The sequence below is a fragment of the Ixodes scapularis genome, unplaced genomic scaffold (assembly GCF_016920785.2).
Source record: "Ixodes scapularis isolate PalLabHiFi unplaced genomic scaffold, ASM1692078v2 PGA_scaffold3__209_contigs__length_174095766, whole genome shotgun sequence".
Classification (NCBI taxonomy): Eukaryota; Metazoa; Arthropoda; class Arachnida; order Ixodida; family Ixodidae; genus Ixodes; species Ixodes scapularis.
The window spans coordinates 137,984,048-138,006,789 of NW_024609868.1; the positions used below are offsets into that span (position 1 = coordinate 137,984,048).

General features: G+C 40.8%; 1 pseudogene; it reads right to left on the reverse strand.

Moving 5' to 3' along the window:
• Window positions 1-22,742, reverse strand: part of LOC120851059 — an 81,039-nt pseudogene that overhangs the window by 53,213 nt on the left and 5,084 nt on the right.

Sequence of the window (22,742 nt, forward strand, 5' to 3'; positions counted from 1 at the left end):
GGGGACACTTTACGTCAACGAGGCCATTTGTTCCAAGTAGTCAATCAGGGAATGCTTCTAGAAATCCGTCCCTCATATTAACGAATAAGCCGCACTTCTGCACAGTGCAGTTTTCCTGTTCCACGTACAGTTGTAAAGCAGCATCCTCATTGATTCTACCATATTCTGTTGCGGGTGAAGAACGTCTTTGGGTACACGATACTTGAAACAAGTCTGGCCCTGTACGTTGTGCACAACGTACAGGGCCAGACAAGTATGACTTGAGGAAGTCGCACGACGACATTAGTGGGTGTCGAACCATGGTTCGACACCCACTAATGTCGTCGTCCTTATAGAGCATCATCATTTAATCATTACCTCGTCACCTCATATTGCTCTTCATCAACAGTAAGTACAATAGGCTACCGCCATATTACAATCTAAGAATTGAAAAATTGAGTCCTCCAGTCCTTCAACAAGTTTATTATTTATATAATGTTATTACGTTACATTACCTCGACACGATCGACGTCCATCGTCGATCCTCAGATACTTATACCTGTATATAAATTAGACGCACAAGGGGAGGGGGGGGGGGGGGGGGGGGCGGGTTGGTGTCCGAGTGCATGGTCTAGCGCAGACCGGCTCGGAGCACTTGGAGTGAAAGCTCGAGCTGGGGGGGGGGGGGGGGCAGAAGCCTCCCCGCCCCTACCCGTTTCGATCTCGAAGAGCAGCGTACCGGCGTGGAGGTCGTGTATCACTACTGCGTGGTGCACGTTAAAGACCACAGGTTTGCGGTTGTACCGCACTGGCTAAATTGCTCATCTACAGCTGAGAGTCAGACGCCCACTAAGGCGGACTAACTTCCGGCTGTATAAACATACACACAACAATTTGCAATTAGACGCATAATAACAAAGAACACAGCGTGCCGCCTCTGTTCTTTGGATGCCTTTTTTTAAACCAGCGCAAGCTCGCGCGTTCTCTCTTTTGAGACGGTTAGAACGGTCGCACATAAAACCCGCGTTTCTCGTACCCGGCCGACTCCTCTCGTTATGTGTAGGTGGTTATAACTAAATAAGCTATATTAATGGTGTATTATTCATATTTACTTTCAGTTCCAGTCAGGGAAAAGGAATTTCGCGGGAACTAGAGCAAATAAATTAGCTGTTCTTAGAGTATCGGCACTCCCTTTCCCGGCAGTGTTGTGAACGCCGCCATTCTGGTGCTTGTGCAGAGCAGGCGCAACTGCCGATCGTCATGATTGAAAAGTGCGACATCCTCAGCATTAAATTCGGTGTTAGGAAGCTCATGTACTGTTGCTTTGTTTTTTCGCACACTGTTTAAAGTGGAGGACGGAAAAGCGTTTCTTGTGATGTCAGATAAAGCTTCAAGTAACTGGCAACCACGATTTTAAGCCACAATATGGCCAAGTGTCGCTACTCTGACGCGTAGCTTATTTAATGACATTATTTATGCTCTTGTTCAAGAGGCTTGTAATACCTGGAGGGGCCATGACGCAAGCCCCGTGGATTCCACAAGCCACTACCTTTTGACACCTGCCTCTTCCTCATTGTTCCCGCTTGTGCAGGTAAATTAGCTACGGTTCACAGTAACGACACTTGGCCGTATTGTGGCTTAAAATCATGGTTGCCAGTTACCTGAAGCTTTATCTAAAATCACAGGAAACGCTTTTCCGTCCCCCACAAATGTTTAAACAAGCCGCGACAGAGCATTGCAATATTGCATCAGCTTCCTAGCACCGCATCTAATGCTGAGGAAGTCGTACTTTCGGATCATGACGATCGGCAGTTGCGTTTGCTCTGAACAAGACCCAAAATGGCGGCGCCCAAAACAATTTTGGGGAACGCAGTGCCGATACTTTAAGGCTCATATAGTGACTCTAGGCATAAAGTGAACTCGGGTGTATTCTTTTCCTCTCCGTCTTCATACCGAATAATGAACACATTATATCACGCTACGCTTGTGTAATTATTTGTCTTAGATTTATTAGCCTGACCCAGTACTTAAACCATTCAGTTATCGATAGTAAATCTTCCATATTATTTTTTAAATATGAAGGTAAAAAGACACGGAGACTGATGATGATACAGACGCCAACGCTGCCATCGGAAATTTTTGGAACATTAGAAATCAGCAGTTTGTCTGCCATCCGCCAGGTAGCGCAACAAAACACCCAAACACTTTTTAATTATTTTTAAAATTAGCTAAGCTCTACACCTATTAAGAAACCAAAGCAAGATCATTGTGAAAATGTAATACATCGTAAATATATCTTTTCCAAACAATAAATGTTATTAGATGCCAATAAATCTGTTTGATGTCCAAAAAAGATATGCGTCAAAAACAGATAAGTTTGAAGGGCTCCTGGAGCGTTATGACTTTGAAAATGAAAAAAAGCCATCGTCCACCTCTTGGGCAACCATTGTAGCTCTAAATGGTATAAAAGATTTTATCATAGTTTAATTATTTCCTCAGCGGCATTTGAAGTACCATGACTCGAAGCACAAAAAAGTGCTACGTTTCATATAAAATATCTAAACAAAAAAATTTTACACAGCGTTAATTTTTTTTCTGCATATTACCAATTATAAGCACTACACCTGTAGCTAATTTCATTGCCCTAGCGCTTGTCATTAAAAACATATTTGTGCTGAAAAATGACAATTTTAGGGCAATATTTGGAGGGAGGAACAAAACAAAGTAGTGCAAATATCAAAAAAGTGTATCGTCACATTCTGCTCCGACATCATCTTAACAAAACTGCTATATTGGAAGCGTGCTATCTTTAATGGATCGTTCATAAAACATGAACTAGCGGAGCAAGTGAGGGTCAGCGCCATCATATTTGCAACGCTACAAACGCGCATGAACAGTAAAAACCAACACATACATAATATCAAATGAAAGAGGATTGCATTGCCTTTCGAATGACATCAATCCCACAATACAGTATTTAAAAGGAGATGAGTAATGACCTGCCAAAAATTACCTAAACTGCCACATTCAGTGGGACCGTGGCCTTAAGGTATAAAAAAGAATCAAGCTCCTCTTAGGGGAGGCGACAAAATGTGCAGACCTTTCGGTACAGGAACTTCATATTCGGAATAAATTTAATTTATGGTAACCAATAAATTTAGATCATGTTTACTGAAAAACACACTAAGGAGAAACAAATTTCAAGGCTTTGCTTCAAATTGATATGAAAATAGAGATCCCGAAAGCTTATATCGTTCAGATGTTCCAGCAAATCGTTTATCAGTCACTCATAAAAAATAAGTTAAGAGTGAGCACCAAAGTCATGATCCCGAATATTTCATCATAAAACACACAAATAAAACTACTTCGGTCCTGTTTCCAGGAAGCAGTCGACGCTATCAAAGTACATGTAAAATGTTCTATCAAGCTCGTAACATCAATCTGTCTACTACAAAAGACTAATGTACCCCACTAGCCTAGGTCCTCGAGCAGACCAACTTGGCTTGTGACCCTGTACTGTGATGAACTCATACTGAGCTTGGATTCGCTCTGGTGTGTCGCGGTTCATCCTACCGCTGAAACACGCGATTCTTGCAGCCTCACTTCTCGTGCGATCCACCCTCTGTTGAATAAGTGTACGTGCCATAAGGCATGCACTTTTGAAACGCCATATGCTCCATGTTGCGAAGCGTCCTACGCGTGACTCCCTGGCAATGAATTAGAGCCTGAGTCGCGTTCGATGATCCACCGTAGAATCGATCTAGGCTTTAGCTTTCCTTTCTTCCCTTTTCACTATCTTCCGTGGTTTCGCAACCTCTGCCGACGCTCCTCCGCAGTATCCTGTGGCTTTCTCTGCGCCCGAGAGTGGGCTGTTCTGCGCGTATTCGGAGGCGTGACATAAACCTCCCTCACGTGTCAATGCCTTTCCGAAAAGTAAATTAAAGGAGTCGTCAGTGTTTGCTTTGTGCGATCTCGCTCCTCTTGCCTCATCGAACGAGGGATATTTTCTCCTGCATTGTTTGGCTAACCATGTACGTCGGAATGAAATTAAATTTTCTTTTTAGTTTCAAAAAATTCAAATACGCAATTCTAACCCTTGGCTTCTCACCTCAAAATATCGATTTCCGGGACCTTTTGAGGTTTTTTTCTCCTTATCGGCATCTTACTTTAAGCACAATTTCCAGTGCTTTCCTCTCACATTCTTGGGCTTCGAATTCCCCATTTATGGTCTTCCCTATCTCTCCATCACGTGCTCACAATTCTCCCTCGCGTAGGCAACTTGCTCATTAGGCGATTCTCTAAATGACCTCCGGTACAGCCCGTGGAGCTGCCCAAGTCTCATCAGATCACTCAGGACAATCCTTCCTCCGAGTAGAGAAGTCATCTTTCAGAAGACTAGAAAAAAAATGTCGTGTTATTCCCCATTTGTTTATTTACATAATTATTTACCCTCAAAGTGCATAGTACATATCAGAGGGGAGTGAACGCACAATCACAAAATAATGACAACGAAATCATACAACTAAGGGTGCTGTTACTACGTGTTTGTTGAAAAAAGAAAAACGTCGGTGATGGAAGCAATTGAAGTGGGAAGGCGGTTCCAGACTGTTGGCTTGCGAGGTATTAATGACACACTGAATGCTTTAGTACTGAAACTTGGCGTGCCAACCTTATGCACTTGATCGAGGCGAGCGGGGCGATAAGATGGTTCGAGTATAGACCGACACGCTGTTTACAAACAAGCCCGTGCTTGCATACACCAGGTGTGAACACTGCGCGTGAGCAGAATCCGAATTCGCCCGAACTGAAGCATCTGCGCATGCGCGGTGCCGTCGACTGTGCCACCGCAGCTGCGTAACGGCGGGGTCGCGTGTATGTCTATAAGTGACTGGAGTGAAATTAGTTGTGATGGTAAATTTTATTAAACAAGCAGAGACGAACACATTTACGGCAGAAGATAAGTCGGGTAATGATACAGTTATATTTATATTTGTTACACTGGACGTGCGATGGCAGTTAGATAAAATAAAACGAGCTGCTCGATTTTGAATTCTTTCCAATATGCAGTGACAAGGCAATGTTGGCCGGGATCCCACACGGATGAATCGTACACTTATTCGAAACGAACTAGGCGCTTGTACATAATTTAAACAATGAAGGTGCTTGAAAAAAATAGTTCTAAGTAGTCCAGGAGACGATTGGCTTTTCCAGCAACCTACTCGAATTGGGTATTCCATCAAAGATTAGAGGTCATATAGACACTAATGTACTTGTAACCGGAAACAGGGAATAGGGGTGTATGTTTGACGTGATATGTTGTACAGCTGGTGTTAGTGCGGGCACTCTCATAGACTTGCATTTGTTCGTATTTAATTCCATCAGCCAAGCATCGCTCCAGTGAGCTATGTGCTTAAGATCCGTTTTAAGATGAGCAATATAGGATTGGTCAGTGGTGTTGCGATAAAGGGCGCAATCATCAACAACATCATAACAAACAAGCTGATTGATAAATAAATTTGAGGCACTAGACTGTTAATATTAATAAGAAACAGTAAAGGGTCATTCGCGGAGTCTTGGTGTACCACAAAAGGAACAAACGCCATAGAATAAATCTTGTTGTTAAATCTTACAAATTGCAGGCGATTAGTTAAAAAGGCACCTATCCGATCGAGCATGTGAAGGTCAATATTCAATGTGCGGAGTTTCTGAATAAGAAAATGCTGGTAAACGTTATCAAATCACTTAAAAAAATCTAGAAAACACAGTCAGTGTAAGAACCGGATTTAAGAAAGTGATGAAGATTATGGATAAAGTGGACAAGTTGAGTTTCACACGATAATGTACTTCTAAAGTCGTGGTGGGCTGACGTAAAGAAGTCGTTAGATTCTACGAATGTAGGCGGATGAGAGCATGTGGTATGTTCTAAGATTTTGCATGGGTCACTTATTAATGAGATAATACGATAATGGCATGGATCATATTTGACACCTGACTTGGGCAACGGAACCATCTTTCCCATCATCCATACTTAGGCACTTTACCCGTTTCGAGCTATAGTCGAATACATTTTGGTGTTTTTTTAGACATTTTTAATTAATCTCGTCATCACCAGTAGATGATGAAATCTGAAGTCTGTTTAGTACACCTAAAATACAAAGAACATCGAAAACGACAGAGTTTATAAATAAAAAAATCATGCAGAGTTAGTGGAGGTAAACTTGCGTTACTTTAAACTAAGAATAAATTGATAAACACATCGTTTGACACAAAAGCACACTCGCTGGCTTCTATGGTCTGCCCAACAGAAAATATCAGAGACATGTGTTTTCGTTATCACTGCTGGTTGCGGTGTTCCAGAACTGCTTGGGATTTTTAAAAAATTCATGCAAGAAACTGCTCTGTCATATTCGGAGTCGGCAAAAAGATAGACCCTCCAGAGGACCTCTGTGGAATTAAATTTTGTTGCACGGAATGAGCTTTTTCAGAGTTGTATTCTACCATGGCGCATTTGCTTGATTGCGAATTGCTTTAGACGGCATATATTTATTTGTTAAAAAAAGCGACAAAACCTTTAAACATATTTCGATTTCTATCAACTGAAAAATTAAGAAAACCTACAGGTTTTCTTTAGTTCTTCAAAGAATAAACACAGATCTCTGTTGCTGAAAGTCAAATCACCCTTACTGTAGTCTAGAATACATTTTGCTCTTGATAAAATTGAGCCCTTAGACGCATAAACCGTGAAGTGTAGTACAAAATGGCCAATAAGGCTAGGCAAGTATTTTATCGATGAAATAGTTTGTGGGTAAGTGGTAAGCACTAGGTCTAACTAAGACGATGATGACGATGATACTCTTCTCGAAGATGCGACTGCCTGATCCAAGTTAAAATGTGAACATAACATAATAAACTCGCTAGCTTCAGTTGAAAAAGGAACACAAGAAGCGTAGCCATCAGTCCATTAAATACTTGGGTAATTAAAGTTCACAGACAAAACGATAGCCGAGTCTGGAATCCGTACAATAAGTTGGTTGATAGAATTGTGCAGCAAACCTGAATACATTGAATTATTCGCTGGCGGGTGGTAACAAACACCGAATATGTTTTTTTTTATTGCACAGGCAATCGGCACATGAAAAAAATCAGCATTGGCCACCGATAAGTTACAACCACCGCATGGGTCATTCCTACCGTTTCGGTAAATATTGCCACGTTTCTAATAATAGAACTGTTCATTATTACAAACCTTTGCTGACAACAAAGTTTTCGTCAAAACTATTATATCCGCATAACAGGAGTCGGCAACTGAGTATATGTCATCACGTTTGTAAAAAAAAAAAAAAAAAAAAAAACTTCGAATGTTAGTAAAAATAATCGAAATTTCCAAATTGGGTTGAGAACGTTCACGACCCCTCCCTGGATGTTATGAAGTGGAAGCCGGTTCATACACTATTTCAGCTACTGACTCTCCACCATTGTTTCCTCGTTGAACAATAGCAGAAGGAGGCAGCTCATGTATGATATAATTGGTATGATTGTATGCAAAACATTTTCCGTCTAGAAATATATTTTTATAAGGAGGCCTAAAGGTGTACTTCACAGGTTTTTTATTGTTTCCTATTCGTTTTAAATTTTGCTACTCACCAAGAAACATCCCTAAAATAGTATCCCTAATATTGGGTCATAATATGTGTTTTCGCGATGTTAATGAATTTACAGTTTCGGTCCTCTCCGTGCTTTTCAAACTGAAAGTTCCTAATGGCAACAAACGAAAAATTGACGCCAGTGAAAGGAATGGGTCCACTCTTTGGATTGTTGTATTTCTTCCCAACTGATTCGAAGCAGTTTTCTGGTGTCAAAAGAATGCTTTGGAAGCTTGCACCAGTACTCACGCTCCAGCAGAGAACAAATGATTGGCATTCTTTATTTTTTAGACTGTTTGCTCGATTGACAAACCTGCCTGCCACTGACGTCACGGCACTGAAAAGTGCAGGTATATATATTTGAATCTTGGTCATTTGCCGATTTCACAATAACTATTATGAATTTCGCGATAGTAAATAGCATACCGGAAAGGGTAAAGGCTGGGGACTCGGAAAATGTAGTTAGCTGAGGTAGCTGAAAAAACTTGTGCAGTACACCTTTAACCCCCCCCCCCCCCCCCCTGGCTTCTCCTGCAATCAAGTAACCGTTTCCTCTTGAGCCGTCTCTCAGGAAAAATATCTTTTCGGCAACGGAAACAGGATAATCATTCACACTGGGACAGCATAGTAATATACTCTCGTTGGTTTTAAAATATCTGAAGTTTGCAATCACGGGGCGATATTTACCACTTACAAAGGACCCCAGCCTATTGTGCACGTGCTGTCTGTTCATGCAAGGCGGTTTTATTCAAAACATTCGATAAGAAAGACAACACCTTATGCTCCGACTGAGACAACAATTCAAAAACGCTTTCACGACCACAGTGAAAGATAAAATTATTCCTTCGTGACATGTATTCCATATCACTCCATCTTGAATTTAAGTTAAGATTATCTCGTTCAACACGCTCAATGGTCTGGTGCGCTGTGACAAGCTCACGCTGCGTGTCAGGGAAGGCTACGGTTTTGGATTCCACTGTCGTCACTCTTTGAACAAGTGGTAGTGAAAAGAATTTTGGAAATACAAATAACTCTCTGAAAATGTATATGCGAATTCTACAATTATTTTTGCTGGAAATTTTAATATGCCTAATATAGATTGGGAAAGCATATGATAAGTGTGTTCTATTTCGCCGGCTTTACTAGAGCTGGCCTTCTTTTATGACCTGAATCAAATTGTACGCACTCCCAGAAGATTATCCGAGGAAAAAGACTTGATACTCGATTTAATTTACCTTCACTTGAATTTACCTGAAAGAGCAGAAAGCATTGAGCTGATTGATTGGATTTCAGATTATCAAATAGTATTGCTTACTTCTACAAATAATACGCTCTGCGAAGCACGAAGTAGCGAAGAATATATCGACTACTCCAAGCCGATGACGCCGCTATTATTGACGCTCTAGCGTTCTCGTATAGTGACATTTTCTTTGCTTACAATACAAATGACATTGATATAATTGTTTGTGGCAGTTCTTCGAAAATAGTGTTATTGACTGCATTTCAAATTTATGCTGCGAAAAGTGAAGTTTACGAATAAAAAAAAAATTCGTGGATAAATAGGGAAAATATGCAAATGCGCAGTTGACTCTTTAGACTTCGCAAACGATCAAAATACGCAAGCCTCGTTGACCAAATAAACCACAAGCTTAAGAATAGAATTAAAGTAGCAAAACATCGATTTTTTATTGTAACAATGCCCTTCTTTTTCAAGTCATCGCCTGAGAAATTTTGGCGCATTATATCGCCCTTTAAACCAAAAGTAGACGAGTTGAATATTGATAATGAAATTGTGGATTACCCTCTTATATTGCTGATGCTTTTGATAAATATTGAAAGCCCATTTTTAGTTTAGAGAATGGTAACAGTCTGGTATTTGTTGCGATTTGAGAAGACAGCGAATGCGCTAGAAACGTTTTGCCAGATATAACAATTTCGGAGGAAGGTATTTCGAATTATATCTTGAAAATTGACGTTCAAGGGCGGTTGGGCCAAACGAATTTCCTAATGTGTGTGTGTGTGTTTTTTTTTTTAATTTGAAAAGTTATGCGGAATGGAGAGCTAAGTACGTGACTGTAATATTCAGAAAGTCGCTAGAAAGTTGCACTGCGCCTTCAAAATGAAAAATAGCAAAACTGATTTCCATATAAAATCCGGTGGCTCAATGGTTGTTTCCTATAATCGAACTACTTCCTTACTTAGTATTTGTAGTAAAGGTATGGAACATATGTTGTATTTAAAAAAAATACTGGCATATCTCCAGCAAAAGAGTTTTTTTTTTTTACTTGAGCTCAACATGGTTTCCGCCAAAAAGGGCCTAAAATCACCCAACTGACCTAAACAGTGCTGGAGTTTTCGTCGGTAATCAATACTCGAGGGTAAACCGACGTTGTATACGGACCTTTCAAAAGCGTTCGACCGCGTTCTACATGAGAAGCTACTAACAAAATTGTCGGCTCTCTTAAATAAAACTAATATTTTGAAGTTGCTAGGAAGTCATTTGACTATGAGACAGCTATTTAAACACTTTGATAGGGCGTGTTCCGGTACTGCAGATGTGCCATCCGATGTCCCACAGCGATCATTTCTCGGGTCTCTATTGTTTTGATATTTGCTAATGATATTGTTTGTAAAATCCCAGTCAAGATAAGGTTGTTTGCAAATAATTGTGTTGTTTTTAAGAAAATCGAAAGCGTCAAAGACTGTGAAATATTAAACTCCCCGCTAGAAGAATTGTCTAGGTGGTGTGCTGACTGGCAAATATCACTGAATTTATCGAACACTGTTTGTATGTCTATTACTCGCAAGAAAGGTACGTTACGTTTTGAGTATTCAATTGTTAACTGTATCCTTCTAAATGTTTGCTCGTATATTATTTCATTTGAGAATACTGCCGGCCAGCTTTTGAGGGCCAAGGGAGGGAGGTGGAAAGATAACTTAAGGGAATACTAGTGCGCGTACATACAGGCATGGAAATAAAACAAACAGGTAATTTATTCATAGGCACCAAAGAAAAGATCATCGATTGCACTAGCAAACGAAGAAGGAGAAACAATAGCTGTCACGCCCTGTGGCCCACAGGGCGTGACAGCTATATGTGAAGATAACGATCACACATTTTAACCTCGTGTGGCCGGCCACAAAGCAATCAATATCGGTGGTACATGTTATTCGCAAAAGCCAAAGAAACGTTCGGGTAGGGCTTATTGACTATATTACAAATAGTTTTCAAAACAGTAAAACAAATATATATTTTCTTTTGTGAGACTTCCCCTATGTTTTTTTTATTGTGCGCATCAATTTCAAACAAACATGTAAACCTAAAAACAATTTAAAAAAAATATATTTTTAAATTAAGAGACCGAAGCAGTTAAGATATCTAGAAACACTTTATTTGCTAAAAATTGCATCGTATTCACCGAGAAACCACAATTATTATAACAGTACACTATTTCTAATTGTTATTTAATTAGGATACCCATATCAATCTAGTTCAAAAGCATATCTAAATCCCAAGGAAATTTTCCCACAAGTAGAGCATTTGATTGCCATAACGTGTCTTATCTATACTTAAAAATCTTATAGTAAGCTGCGTGCAATATTCCAAGTAAAATATTTCAACAACCTCTGAAGTCTACCTTGCTTCCCTTTGACAGGTAGTAGTAATAATTAAAACAAGAGACCATTCCGGTCCTTCAAGTTATTGAAACATCCGGCTCACCAGTGTGCCATGCAAGTTCATGGGGCATGTTTTGGATACGCATATCATATCCTGTCTAGACGCCTTGTAATAATTTATTTGCTAACAAACATGGGTTTAGAAAGCCACAGCTGTGTTCATGTAAAATATTCGAATTTGGAACAGACCTTAATATTATTCCTCACCTCACACCTCAGACTGATATATCCTTCATTGATTTCGCCAATAATTTCGACATTTCTCCCCAACATCGCCTCCGTCTAAGATTCTTAACGCAACTCATCGATCCATCAGTTTTAATTTGATTATCCTCTTTTCCTGCAAAATAGTGAAGCAATAAAAATAAAATCAAACTCAACATCGCGTTTGATTACTCTGGCATCCTGTGTCTCCAGGATAGAGTCTTTTGCCGGTTATTATTTCTAATATATACAAATGTACTCCTTTCTTCTATAGAATCTACATATAGACTTTCCGTGCCAATTGCTTCATCTACAACAAAACCACTCAACTCAATAATCTCGGTATTCTTTAAAACTTGTACAATTTGAGTGTATTGGTCATTTTTGAACATTCACAAACTCAAGACAAATAAGGGATGATACAGACAGGACAATCTTCCGAGCTGAGAAATTGCCCTGTCTGTATCGTCCCTTTTGTGTCTTCACTTTCTAAATGTTCTTTAATACGATTTCAATTATACATCTTCATGGTGCTCCCAGAGGGAAGTTAAAAATTAACGCGGCCAAATGGAAACATATGTAACTAAATTCTTCGAAGGAAGATACACAATATACTTTTTTTATTATTACAACTGAACACGTTTCAAGATAAATGTATTCGGGCATACATGTCGTCAACACTATGGTGAGACAAGCACATATTGCCATGAATGACTATGGATGAGGTGACGAAAATTGAAGTAAGCTAAAGGTTTAATGGGGCGAACTTGTGCCCAAAACAATATAGATAAAGGCTAGCGTCGCAGGGGTCGATATCGGTAAAAGAGCAGGATCGAACTCTGGGGATAGACTAACCCAGGCTCGACACACGGAGCCCCTTATGTAGACGCGTATAGCCTATTCGAACAATTGGCGTAGACGATTTTTGCGTAGAATATTCTAACCTCGAATAAGCTACATGGTTCTCGAATTTGCCAGAACGCGACACAGAAACAACAAAAAGGTGCACCCGCTGCCAGGAATCGAAGCTCGGCTCTTGGCGTGGGGGCCGCGCTTGATAACCTCTAGGCCACGGGCGCGCTGCTTTCTTGGCCAGCTGTGCCCGTGGCAATATTACAAGCCAAACAAACAAACAAAACAAAAAAGAAAACAAAACAAAAAACGCTTTACAGCTTAACACGAATCGTTTATCATCCTCTTCTCAAAAGAAAAGTGATCCCACATATATTATGAATCCTTCCCAAATTAGACTTTGCAAGAGAGGATCGGTGGCCCTGTGGGCTAGCGCACACCAGCTCGGAGCACAAGGAGCGAAAGCTCGCGCTTTAGGAACCAGGGATCCTGGGTTCATTCAGCACCAATGCCCCTTTTGACCTGTATGAGCATCGTATTGGCGTGCAGTCGTGTATCATGGTGCCGGTTCAGAACCCAAGGCTAGCGGTTTTACGGCAGATCCTAAATTTCTCATCTACAGCTGAGACACCAGACGCATATTGGAGCTGACTAAATTCCGGCGGTACAAATATACACGCAACACAATTACACCGAAAGCCTTATTTAGAGCCCAAAATAAAAATTGTTTATTGCCGAAACGAGAATTCATTCAGAAATTACGATTCATTCGAAGCTAATGTTTGTCGTTTAAAAATACATAAATGAGCGTCTTTCTTCTAGAAGAAAAGGGAAAAGTCGCTAAATACAGTTCTTTAAGAAGTCTGTTATCGACATAATAAATTTAAGTATATCACCACTCTTCTAAATTTGCATAGCGCAGGTTAGATACCTGCTGCGAAACATTGCCATTTGAATGACGCACTGACTTTTTTTTCTTTTCCTCTTGAGCACGTGACATCAATGACAGGGGCAGTTTATATGATCACGATCAACCAATCATAATGTCCTTTCACCTAAAGCCAATGTAAACAATTGCACAACACCTGAACCTCATTTGTATTTACTGCATCATTGTCGCGTAAGACTGATAAATAGTGAAGTCACATTTTTATTGTTTTTAGTGGCACTTTCAATTAAAAACAACTAAAAAACATCGTGATGATAAAATTGTAAATGGAATTACTTCCCTAAAAAAAATTTGATTCAATATTTTGGCACTATTCCAGTATTGCATGGTGGTGTGTTTAGCAAATTTCCCAGCAAATCGGGGACCATGTAGAAGGATTCGTGTTCTTCTTAAAGTCAATAAAAGTAATTAAATTTAATAAAGTCACTGCCGGAGATGCCATAAGAGGAACTAATATAGGATGGAAATTAAATACCCGTCGGAACAGAATATGCACGCCACCTCGGCAATAAAAAACAGCATCGTGGGGAAACTAGTGTATCGTTAACAGCAGCTCTCGCGCGTCTTTTTTTTTTTTTTTTTTTGCGGTTATTTTGTGTGAGTCGCTTCGCATCCATGTTCATCGCGATACGTGTAAGAAATTATTTTTTAATGTAAAGTAACAACCAAAAGCGCAGAAGAAGAAAGAGAATGGTACGGCAGCTGCCTTCTTTGGCGTCATCGGCTCCTGCGTTTTTATGCGTAATCAACAATGGGTGTGTGTTTCGAAAGGCGGCGAACTTTGAAAGGGTTCGGCGATCTCTGAAATCTTTACATTTTGAGCTGGAATCTCTATGGTTCTCTATGATTCTCTGTTTCACGCTTTGATATTTCAATATATCCCGTCTCGAGTGAACCTTGCATTGATATTTTTTTCATGAAATGTCAATTTAGCGTTTGAAACCATAATTCTATCAAAACATTTTCTTTTCAATGTGGTATTATTAAGAAAAACGATGTTCGGTACGCGGCATGTTCCCGTTACCAGTCTAAACGTTGGACATTCTCGGTGGGGTGCCTCTTCCCGGTACCGGACACCGCTGATCACCAGACAATTTCGGATATTGTAGATTTTCATTTATATCTAAAAATAAACCATTTGAAAACATTCTTATAATTTTTTAGTACAAAACCGGTGGCTTCTAATGCGTTGGTATCTTGTCCCAACCGCTAGAGAAACATTTGGACGCAGAAGAAACCTTCGGCGACTAGCAGTTTAATGTTTGCGCTGATGAAAATACGGTTCTTTAAGGTGATCTGGAAAAGCCGTAGTGGAAAAGGCGGCGGCTGCTTACGATGGGCCACGTGAAGAGGAACGACGTTCAAATCCGCAAGGGTAAGAAGGGGCGCTACAGTCGAATTCCCTCAGGGAATCAACGGCGGACCTGCTCGGAGAAGCTTAGAGGAACGGCAACTAGTGTTCCTTCTGTTGCGGAAACGCGTTATCCTTGGCGGCATTTCGAACGTGCCCTATAATATATAGTTATATATATTTGTTTTCTCGTCTGGTGACATCAGTAATAATGGGTAGAATAAGGCCGACACACGCTACTTGGCGCTTGGAAGGAAATCGGGTTACTCGGGTAGGCAGCCACTGCGAGCTCGAACGAACACGAGTCGCGAAATATTGGGCGAGTTCCATGTGAAGCGAAAAGCTTTTACAAAGCGTTTTTGGTGTGTGAGAAACATTTTCAAACTCATCTAGTCATTCACAACTCTGATTTAAACTAGTACATGTTTGCCCTTAAAAAATGAGACGTCAAAATGTGTCGCACTATATGCGGGGGAGTTTGTCAAGATCACAAGCCGCGCAGAACAGCGTTTTTTTTTTGTCGCTGTGGAATAAACACATAATCCTCCATTGTCAGAACATCATGTACGTTTTAAGTAGCAATTTTTCCTTATTGGGTTTTCAATGCGCAACTTTCAATATATGTGCATGCACCCTGTCGCGTTATTACGGAATAGCCTTTTATAATGTGAAACAGGGTGTGTGTGTTAATATATCGAAAACTACTCGTGCTCCAGAAAAAAACTGATTCGATCCACGTCTTGTTTATAACGAACATACTTCTGCTTATTTTAATAAACATCGCTTTTTTAAGATAGAAAAAACTGGCTTGCTTACTACAAAGCAGACAATAATGTTCAACATTACAAAAGTCATCTTTGATTGTCTCAAAACTCACACGAAGTCTTTTCACACCCAATGTCCCTGAAGAGCTATATACTACAACTTAAGACGCGTGGAATATGCTAGAGGTCTAATGCGTTCTAGCTACGGTGAAAAGAACACCGACACCGCAAATTTCCCAGCTTATAGACTCCCGTCCTCAATTTCTGGAAATGGCTCAAAGTGCGAGGTCGATACATAAATTAAAAAAAGAAAGAATAAGAGATTATATTTCGGAGCATAAAAATTATCGCGTTTGAAAATGTGTAGACAACGTTTTGTGTGTGTATGTGCGTGTGTGTGTGCGCGTGTGTGTGTGTGTGCGTGCGTGCGCATGTGCGTGTGCGTGTGCGCGTGCGTGTGCGCGTGCGTGCGTGCGTGCCTGTGTGCGTGTGCGCGTGTGTGTGTGTGTGTATCTGTGTGTGTGTGTGTGTATCTGTGTGTGTGTGTGCGTGTGTGTGTGCGTGCGTGCGCGCGCGCGCTGGCCTTGTACCTGTTGTGCTGGTCTGAAACCTGTATAGGGCGCGGGACCTTGGTCAGGTGCTATGAAGTACCTTTTGCCCTAAATGCTCAAAAACTGAATCGAACATATTCACGCCACCACTATATCAAATTGGAAAGAACACCAAATGGTTAAAACCCTTTCTGAGCTAGTTCTACGTTTGAGGTGTAAAAAAGAATCAAGCTCCTCTAAGTGGAGGCGCAAAATGTGCAGACCTATCGGTACAGGAACTTTATATTCCGAAGAAATATAACTTATAGTAACCAATAAATTTAGATCACGTTTACTGAAAAACATACTAAGAAAAAACGAATTTCAAAACTTTGCTTCAAATTGATATGAAAATCTAGATCGCGAAAGCTTTTACCGTTCAGATGTTCCAGCAAATCGTTCATCAGTCACTCATAAAATATAAGTTAAAACTGAGCACTATAGTCATGATCCCGAAATTTTCATCATAAAGCACAGAGATAAAACTACTTCGGTCCTGTACCAGAAAGCTGTCGACGCCATCAAAGTACATGTAAAATGTTCTCTCAAGCTCTTAACATCAATCTGTCTACTACTAAAAACTAATGAACCCCACTAGCCTAGGACTTCGAGCAGACCAACTTTATTTGTGACCCTGCACTGTGATGAAGTCATACTGGGCTTGGGTTCGCTCTTGTGTCCGGCGGTTTACCCTACCGCTAAAACACTCGATTCTCGCAGCCTCACTTTTCGAGCGATTCACCTTCTGTTGAATAAGTGTGCGTGCCATCACGCATGTACTTTTGAAACACCATGTGCTCCATGTTGCGAAGCGTCCTACCCATCACGCCCAGGCAATGAATTTGCGCCTGATTAGCGTTCGATGATCCACCGTAGAATCGATCTAGGCTCTAGCTTTCCTTTCTTCTCTTTTCGCTATCTTCCGTGGTTTCGCAACCACTGCCGACGCTCCTCCGCAGTATCCTGTGGCTTTCCCTGCGCCCGAGAGTGGGCTGTTCTGCGCGAATTCGGAGGCGTGACATAAACCTTGCTCATGTTTCAATGCCTTTCCGATAAGGAGTTTTCAATGTTTGCTTTTTGCGATCTCGCTTCTCTTGCCTCTTCGAATGAGATATATTTTTTCCTGCATTCTTTGGCTAACCATGTACGTCGAAATGAAACTCCGTTTTTTTAGTTTTAAAAAATTCAAATACGCAATTCTAATCGTTGGCATCTCACCTCAAAATATGCCGTTTCCGGGCGCCTTTGAAGTTTTTTTCTCCTTATCGGTATCTTACTTTCAGCTCATTTCCCAGTGCTCTCCTCTCACACTCTTGGTCTTCGAATTCCCATTTATGGTCTTCCCTATCTCTCCTTCACGTGCTCATAATTCTCCCTGGCGTACGCAGCTTGCTCATTTGGCGATTCTCTAAATGGCCTCCGGTACAGCCCGTGGAGCTGCCCAAGTCTCATCAGACCACTCAGGACGATCGTTCCTCCGAGTAGAGAAGTCATCTTTCACAATATTAGAAAAAAAAATTCGTGTTCTTCCCCATTTATATTTTTACATAATTATTCACCCTCAATGTGCATTGTACATTTCAGAGGGGAGTGAACGCAAAATCACACAATAATGACAACGAAATCATACAACTAAGGGTGCTGGTAATAAGTGTTTGTTAAAAAAAAATAAAACGCCAGTGATGGAAGCAATTGAAGTGGGAAGGCGGTTCCAGACTGTTGGCTAGCGAGGTATTAATGACACACTGAATGCATTAGTATTGAAACTAGCCATGCCAACCTTATGAACATGATTGAGGCGAGCGGAGTGATAAGATGGTTCGAGTAAAGACCGACACGCTGTTTACAAACAAGCCCGCGTTGCATACACCAGGTGTGAACACTGCGCGAGACTAGAAACCAAATTCGCCCGAAGTGAAGCATCTGCGCATGCGCGGTGCCGTCGACTGCGCCACCGCAGCTGCGTAACGGCGGGGTCGCGTGTTGGTCTATAAGTGACTGGAGTAAAATTAGTTCTGATGGTAAATTTTATGAAACAAGCAGAGACGAGCACGCTTACGGCAGAAAGATATGTCGGATAATGATACAGTTATGTTTATATTTGTTACACTGGACGTGCGATGGCAGTTAGATAAGATGAAACGAGCTGCTCGAATTTGAATGCTTTCGAAAGCAGTGACAAGGCAGTGTTGGCCGGGATCCCACACGGATGAAGCATACACTTGTTCGGAACGAACTAGGCACTTGTACATGATTTAAACAATGAAGGTGCTTGAAAAAAATTGTTTTAACTTAGCCCAGATGACGATTGGCATTTACAGCAACATACTCAAATTCGGTATTCCATGAAAGATTAGAGGACATATAGACGCTAAGGTACTTGCAAACGGAAACTAGGGAAAGGAGTGTTTGTTTGACGTGATATGTAGGACAGCTGGTGTTAGTGCCGGCATTCTCATAGACTTGCATTTTTCGTATTTAATTCAATCAGCCAAGCATCGCACCCGTGAGCTGTAGGTTTAAGATCCGTTTTAAGATGAGCAATATGAGATTGGTCAGTGGTGTTGCGATAAAGGGCGCAATCATCAACGAACAAGCTGATTGATAAATAAATGTGAGGTACTAGATCGCTAATATTAATAAGAAACAGTAAAGGGCCATTCACGGAGTTTTGGTGTACCACAAAATAAACGAACGCCATAGAATAAATCTTGTTAAAACTTACAAATTGGAGGCGATTAGTTAAAAAGGCATCTATCCAATCGAGCATGTGAAGGTCAATAGTCAATGTGCGGAGTTTCTGAATCAATAAACACTCAAATTTTATCAGATCACTTCGAAAAATCTAGAAAACACAGTCAGTGTAAGGACCTGATTCAAGAAAGTATAGAAGATCGTGGGTAAAGTGGACGAGTTGAGTTTCACGCGGTAATGTCCTTCTGAAGCCGTGTTGTGCTGACGTAACAAAGTCGTTAGATTCTAAGAATGCAGTCGGATGAGAGCATATGGTATGTTCTAAGATTTTGCATGGTTTACTCATTAATGAGATAATACGATAATGGCATGGATCATATTTGACACCTGACTTGGGCAACGAAACCATCTTCCCCATCATCCAGTCATTAGGCACTATATCCGTTTCGAGTGACTGGGAAAATAGCTGATCAAGTATAATAGTCGAATACATTTTGGTGTTTTTTAGACATTTTTAATTAATCTTGTCATCACCAGTAGATGATGAAATCTGAAGTATGTCTAGTACACCTGAAATACCAAAACCACCAAAACGACAGAGTTCATAGGTAAGAAATCATGCAGTGTTAGTTGAAGTGAACTTGCGTTACTCTGAACTAAGAATGAATTGACAAACACATCTGTTGATACAAAGGCACACCCGCCGGCGTCTATGGTTTGCCCATCAGAAAATATCAGAGATATATATTTCCGTTATCACTGCTGGTTGCAGTGTCCCAGAACTGCTTGGGATTATTAAACAAAAACATGCAAGAAAGTGCAATCTTATAGAGTGCATGTTTCGCATTTTTAACTGCCCTGTCATATTCGGAAGCGGCAGAAAAATAGACTGGCCGGCGGACCTTGGTGGAATTAAATCTTTTTGCACGGAATGGAGCTTTTTTAGAGTTGTATCGTGCCATGGCGCATTTGCATGATTGCGAATTGCTTTAGACGGTATATATTTATTCGTTAAAAACCGACAGAACCTTTAAACATATTTAGACTTCTATCAACTGAACAATTCAGAGAACCTACTGGTTTTCTTTAGTTTTCAAGAAATAAACGCATATCTCTGTAGTTGGAAGTCAAAACACCCTTAGTGTACTTTAGAATAAATTTTGCTCTTGATAACATTGAGCCCTTAGACGCATGAACCGTGAAGTGTAGTACAAAATGGCCACTAAGGCTAGGCAAGTATTTTATCGATGAAATAGTGTGCGGGTGAGCGGTAAGCACTAGATCTAACGAAGACGATGATGGCGATGATATTTTTGTCGAAGATGCTACTACGTGATCTAAGTTAAAATCTGAACATAACATAATAAACCCGCTAGCTATAGTTGAAAAAGGATCAACAGAAGTGTAGCCATCAGTCCGTTTAATACTTGAGTAATTGAATTCCACAGTCAAAACGATAGGCGAGTCTCGAATCCGCACAATAAGTTGGTTGACAGGATCGCGCAACAAGCCTGAAACCATTGAATTATTCGCTGGAGGGCGGTAACATACACCGAATGAATTTCTTTTTTATTGCACAGGCAATCGCCACATGAAAAAAAAAAAAGAACAGCATTGGCCACCACTAACAATATACAACCACCGTACCTGTCATTCCTACCGTTTCGGTAAATATTGTCACGTTTCTGATAATAAAAGTGCTCATTATTACAAACCTTAGCTCAAAGCAAAATTTTCCGTCAAAACTGTCATATCCGCATAACAGGAGTCAACAACTGAACATAAGTCACCACGTTTGCAAAAAAAAAAAAAGAAAAAAAAAACTTTGAATGTTTGTAAAAATAATCGAAATTTTGAAACTGGATTGATAACCGTCACGACCCCTCACTGGATGTTACGAAGTTGAAGCCGGCTCAGACACTGTTTCAGCTAATGACTCTGCCCTATTGTTTCGTCGTTGAACAATCGCAGAAGGAGGCAGTTTATAGATGATATAATTCGTAGGATTGTATGCAAAACATTTTCCGTTTAGAAATAGATTGTTAGAGGGAAGCCTAAAGGGGTACTTCACAGGTTTTTATTGTCTCCGATTTGTTTGAAATTTTGATAAACTCACTAACAAACGTCCCTGAAATAGTATCCGTAATATTAGGTCATATTATGCGTTTTCGCGATATTAATGAATTTACAGTTTCGGTCTGCACCGTGTTTTTCAAACTGAAAGTCCCTACTGGCAACAAACGAAACATTGACGCCAGTGAAAGAAATGAGTACACTCTTTGGACTGTTGTATTTGTTCCCAACTGATTCGAAGCAGTCTCATGGTGTCAAAAGAATCCTTTTGAAGCTCGCTCCAGTACTCCTGCTCCAACACGGAAAAAATGATTGGCATACTTTATTTTTTAGACTGTTTGCTCGATTGACAAACCTGCCTGCCAGTGACGTCACGGCACTGAAAAGTGCGGCTATATATATTTGAATCTTGGTCATTTGCCGATTTCACAATAACTATTATGAATTTCACGATACTAAATAGCATACCGGAAAGGGTAAAGAACGGGGAGTCAGAAAATGTAGTTAGCTGAGGTAGCTCAAAAAACCTGTGGAGTACCCCTTTATAACCCCCCCCCCCCCCTGTCTTTTCCTGTAATCAAGTAGCCGTTTCCTCTCAAGCCGTCTCTCAGGAGAAATATGTTTTTGGCAGCAAAAACAGGACCCTACTGAAAAAACCTGTACAAATGTATACCGGCCTATACCGGTTCACGCCGGAGTCCTGTATTCTCATATCGGTAACCGGTAGCTCTGTACCGGAGACCTGTAACCACGTACTGGCGAAGCCGATACGCCGTACCGGCAGCGCATACCATGTACAGGCGGCCGGTAAACACGTGTGTTCAGTATTCCTTTTACTTGTTCCCATGGTGACATTGTTGGGCATGAAATAAGTTAGAGGTTGTAGGCAATCAGAGGCCCATGTTCATAATTGAAAATACATATTTAGATTTATAGAACATACTTTTGCTTAAGTTAACAGGCAGGTGAGCTGGTTAAGGATAGACGTGGTTACCCGGGAACGTGGGGAAAAAAAGGGACAGACAGACACGAAGCTCTGGAGCTTCGTGTCTTTCCGTTCCTTTTTGTCCCCTGCTCCAAGGTCTATAATTTTCATAAACACTGAAATGCAAGGAACACACTGTTGCAAGCAAACTTTAAGTGCATAGTTGCGGAAAGTCACACTAGGTCTTTTCGATTTGCTTGAACTGGCCGATCTAGTTCAAATAGTGTAAGAACTGACTCATCAGATTCAACCGGAAGTTGCATGGACGCTGAACTGGCCTGTTCGATTTATTCCAGTGCTGCACGAGCTCAGCCTCAGTTCCACAGAATCTTGCGCTGGCCGAAGTCAGTTCAGCGTTCATGCAGTAACAGATGGCAACTCTTCGGTCTTTCGGAAACCAATTACAGGGTCGTTTGTAACGCTGCAGCTTAAGTTCACGCAGCCGCAGCCCGACTTGCGCACTGCTTCTGCATTCCTCTGAACTCGGTCTGAACTGGTTCAAAACTTTCGGGCCGAATCATGCATGCCTGCTGTTTTAAGCAGACTGCGTAATCGTAAGAAGTTACTCTTGGGGTCTACATGGTATCACAAGATATTAACAAAGCATAAATTGTAGCGGAAATTGCTTACTTATAATTGCAGGAAGTAAAATATTAAATTTTTCAGGAAACTGTAGATATACATGACTTGTTGTATTCTTTTCCCCTGCAGATGCCTTCAACGAGTACCTATGGAGGCATCCTCGAGAGGCCTCTCCAGGGAAGAGGGCAGCTCGGGTGAATCTACTGCAGTATGCAAATTTGTTAATATCCTACTGCAGGATATTAACTAGAAGTTTGACTTGTAAGCTTGCTTAGAGGTTAAGCTTCTTGTTGGTGTACTGCAGATGCCAATTTGCGTTCACTAAATACACGTATAACCTGAAATGACCTGGCTCATGCTCATTCTTTGCATGACAAACGCATGCGAATTGTTAAACC